Source organism: Bison bison, unplaced genomic scaffold, assembly GCF_000754665.1.
Source record: "Bison bison bison isolate TAMUID 2011002044 unplaced genomic scaffold, Bison_UMD1.0 scf7180017853731, whole genome shotgun sequence".
NCBI lineage: Eukaryota > Metazoa > Chordata > Mammalia > Artiodactyla > Bovidae > Bison > Bison bison.
This window is the reverse complement of record NW_011484304.1, coordinates 2505800-2510710: the sequence shown is the minus strand read 5'-3', so window position 1 is coordinate 2510710 and position 4911 is coordinate 2505800.

Sequence of the window (4911 nt, the reverse complement as noted above, 5' to 3'; positions counted from 1 at the left end):
TCTTATTTTTTATCAAATTATTTTTCTTCCATAAAATCAGCTTCTGAGCCCAAAGACTGAGACCAAGCCCATGCTTCCCCACTCTCCTGCAAAGCTTTCTCCTTTAGCTTCTTTGGGTGAAAATAGAGCCCTCTCCTTTCTCTAGTCTATCTGTGAAACTTTGAACCAATTGGGCTGGAAATTTAACACAACCTCGACATGAACAGGGCCTCTGGTACATCTTTCACTGCTGAGCAACCCTGAGGGTTCCAGGAGAGGGTTAGGTTGAGATGGTATCCTAGACCCTTCGAACAGAATTCTTCCCTCATCAGATGAGTTGTGATTATTATGAATGATAAAGAGGTTCAGTGCTTTATTATTCTCACTTAAAAATATTCTGAAGCAAATGTTTCTCTCTGCACCCTAACTGATCATTTTAATTTCCTTGCTTTTGGTGTAATAAAAATTGACGTTAAAGGATGCCTGAGGCAGTGTAATGAGAAAATGAAATTAGTTTTTCAGTTGACTGATCAAAAGCATTTTATATGTGATAATAAACAGTTTATTTTACTCTTTTGCTTATGACATAATTAATGGCAAAGATATTTTCCTGAAATTCATATTGTCTGCAAAACTCTCCTTCCAAGTTCTAGGAAAGTAATATTTTTGTAATTCTACAAACTGGACAAAAAAATAAACTTTACCGTCCCTTGCAGAAGAGAATTCATAATCTTTGTTTAACCCTTCATGATTTGTGGCTACTATTAGACCAATCAGGTAGCAGAAAAATGTTTGTCTACATTTCCTTCCTGGGGGACAGCAATATTTCTCTGCTGAAACTGAAGCCAAACTTCCCAGTGGTCTTTCTTGTGGGAACACACTTCTTAAAATCCTGACAAGCTCCAGTTTGTTGTCAGGAATAAACAGCATATGTTTTTAAAAATGTAGACTCATTGCAACCCAGCAAACTGAATTGGAACTTTTTTGATTTTTGACTTTGAAATTTGTGTTGCTTTTGCTCCACTTAGCAAAATAAGATGATGGTGGATTTGAATAAATGTTGAATTGAGTTTGAAGAACTGGCCACTAATTCCCAAATATCTCCCTCCCCATGTGTGCATTTGGAATTTCAGTTTAATTTAGCTATATCTCAGTTTCTTCATCTGCGCAGTTTCCTGATTTATCTAAATAATAATAATGGTACCAATTACTAGGGGCGTGCTATGTGGCAGGTACACTAAGATGTATATGCAAAGACATTTCCTGATGCACTGCTGGTCAGAGCAGAAAACTGCAGACCACCTGCAGCAGGTAGCTTTTACTGCTTAACAACTACTCTAAACTATAATGGCTTAAAATAACAACCATTTTATTTAGCTCATGATTCTATGAGTTAGCTGGGTGGTTCTTCTAGTCTCAGCTGACTTGGCTTTTTGACTTTTTTTTTACTTTATTTTTTCAAAAACATTCTCCTTTTATTTATTTATTTTTTCTTTTAGCTGTAGCTCGTAGCATGTGGGATCTTAGTTCCCCAACTGAGGATCGAACCTGTGCCCTCTCCAGTGGAAGCACAGAGTCTTAACCACTGGACTGCCAGGGAAGTCCCACTTTTGGGACTTTCTGATGTCTGTGATTAGCTGTCTTTTTGCAGCTGGAAGGTCTTGAATGGTGTCTGGAGGTTGACAGGCTGGATGGTCAGTTGAGATAGCTGCTCTGTGCTCCACGTAGTCTCTTAACCTTGAGTGGACTAGCCTGAGCTTGTTCATGTGGTGGTCTCAGAGTTCTAAGTACAAAAGGAGAGAGGAAGCCCCAGCGTACAACATTTTTTTAAGTCTCCATTTCCATCAACGTTTGCTCTCTTTCCATTGGCCAAAGCAAGTCATATGAAGTAGCCCAGAGCACATATAATAGGGTACTTCCCAAGGGAAGGGAATCTTTGCAGCCTCTTTGGCAGACAGTCTACCACATGACCTAAATAACCATCAATACCGAGAAAGTGTGAAAGTGAAAGTGTTAGTTGCTTAGTCTTATCTGACTCCTTGTGACCCCATGGACTGTAGCCTGCGAGACTCCTCTGTCCATGGAATTCTCTAGGCAAGAATTCTGGAGTGGGTTGTCATTCTCTTCTCCAGGGGATCTTCCTGACTCAGCAATCAAACCCGGATCTCCTGCATGATAGGCGGATTCTTTACCATCTGAGATACTGTAGCTCCCATACCAAGAATGGTTGATTCAATTACAGTTCATATTTGTTCTTTGCACAAAGGCTTTGCACATGCTTTTGCCTTTGTTTGGAATGTTCTTTTCTCTTCATTTATTTTACTGATTTTCTTCTTCAGTGCTCTCCTTGAGAACTCTTCCCTAGTTCTTTGACTGGGGCCGATCTCTAAAGCTCTCAGAAACACCGTGTACCTTCCTTGGTAGCCCTTCCCATGTTTGCAATATAACATTTAATTTGCATGGTTATGGTTATTGATTATCCCACCAGACTACAAGCTCAAGAGCATAAATGACTTGTATGCTCAGTCTACCAGGGTGTTTGGCATACAACATCAAAGTGCTCATTATGTTATTGTTTTTAGATTATTTTTAATATTTCTCAATGTCATGTAGTTCTTATCATGGAAATCTTACATATCTTTCATTCAATTTATTCTTAATGCTTTGATGTTTTCAGTCAGTTTTTAAAATTTTATTTTCTTTTTCTTTGTTGCTGGTAGCTAACAATAAGTTGAATTTTGTGTATTAACTTTATGACCAGAGACTTTGCTAGATTCACTAATTTATTCTAATGTTTTATAAATTAAAAAAAATTTCTTATAAGAAATGAAGTCACCTATAAATAGTGAATATTTTATTTCTTTCTTTTAAATTTCTGTCTTTTTATTTTCTTGCCTTATCATAGTACCCAGGAACCTCATTCCAATGTTTAGTAGAAGTAGTGGTATCAGGCATCCTGATTTATGTGTGATCTCAGAGGGAAGCATTCTGTAAGTCACCATTTCTCTGAGGTTTGCTAAGCAGTTCTTACATTTCTGGCTTATTTTCAAAATGACAAAGCACAGAAAAAGACAAGTGACTGCAGTGAAACTGGATGTGTTCTCAATGCCAGATGCAAGGTACTACCCTGTCTTTATCCATCTCAGCAAGTAATTTGGTATAATACACTGAAATAATAACTTATTATGAGGGGACATTGCAGGCAGGCAAATAGCATTAGGACTCCTAATCAAGAGAAGAGACCTCAATGAGCTGGTCTAACACCAACAAGAGATATTTCTAGAAGGAGAAGACTAGGTTATTTCTATAGGAGGCAGTGGAAAAGCAGAGAGGAAAATCCAGGAACCCTGAGTCAGAGATTTGCTGTGTGATCTTAGGTCAGTCACTTCCCCTCTCTGAGGGTCAGTGTCCTTGACTATGAAGTGAGAGGAGTGATCCAGGTAAATACAGAATGATTTTCTCCAGAAACTTAGGTTTTACTGGAAAGGACTCTGGGGCCACCTCCCGGGACAAGAAAAAAACTGACTAGAAATCTGTGAGTCCCCACCCCCACCAGAGTCTACCAAGGTCCAATCTGTTTCATATTAGTGAGGTTTCTATCAATATTTTGTCTGGGAAAGAAGTTCCCATTTTTCAAAAAATAAAAAATATATATGTGAACTTAAACCAAATTCCCTGATCTAAGTAATGAGAGTTAATATGTATTGAGAACTGATCACTCTTCTTAATAAATAACATGTGTTATGTCATCTAATTCTGACAACAACCCTGTAATGTACCTATTATCCCATTCTACAGATGAGGAAATTGAGTCTTGGAGCAATTCAGTCAGTCACTCACTCAGAGACGATATTTTTACATGTGGAGTGCTTGTCTGATTCCAAAGGCTGGTTATGATACCATATTTACCTCCAAAAGAAGGCAGAAACCTAGATGATTTTTAAATCTCTTCAGATTTGAAAGTTGGTGTCTATATTTGCCATTCTAAATAAGTAACATTAAGTTTACTTGAGATCCATTCCTTCAGCCATTCAATGAATAGTTTTTGAGCGCTTACTATGGGCAAAGGCTTGGGAGCATTGAAGCAAAGTGGGTTCCTGCCCTCATGGAACACCCACCACCAGGTCAGCTGGGGGCACTGTCCAGGAAGCTTGGGCAGCTGTGGATACAGCCAGAGAATGTCCCATGTTGTTGTCATTTAGTTGCTAAGTTGTGTCTGACTCTTTTCGACCCCATGGACTGTAGCCTTCCAGGCTCCTCTGTCTATGAGATTTCCCAGGCAAGACTACCGGAGTGGATTGCTGTTTCCCACTCCAGGGGATCTTCTGGACCCAGGGTTCGAACCTGTGTCTCTTGCATTGGCAGGTGGATTCTTTATCATTGAGCCACCAGGGAAACCTGGATGTCCCATGGGCTCTGTCTTTTATAGTCCTGCTTCTTATCCTGCAGGGACTACATTGCACAGTTCCTGAAAACATAATTAATTTTTGCTCACTTCCTGACTGCAGTGTCATCTGTCATTGAGACCACCAGATCCCTCTGACGGGCTGCAGGAGTTCTGGGCAGCTGTGGGGAGGTCAAAGTTCCCTGTTAGGTCATAGCTTCTGCTTGGAGGCAAAGATAAAGCGAGTTGTAACATCCACAGGAACAAGTAAAATGGATGGGAACTAGTAGTCAGGGAAGAGGGATTGGCATTTAAGATCTGTGGAAATGTCAACAGATCCATTAAAGTTTCCTCGGACCAGGTTTCTTTCAGACTCACCTGGAGGGAGAGAATCAATTTCAGAAACATCAGGGATTACCAGGTACTCAACACAGATAAATACAGGTTAATGAGGCACATTTAGTTAGATGATTTTATAAGCCCTGCTATGCAGATCTTTTGATGGGGGAAAAAATGCATAGTTAAGCTTAGGTGGAAGAGAATTTGCC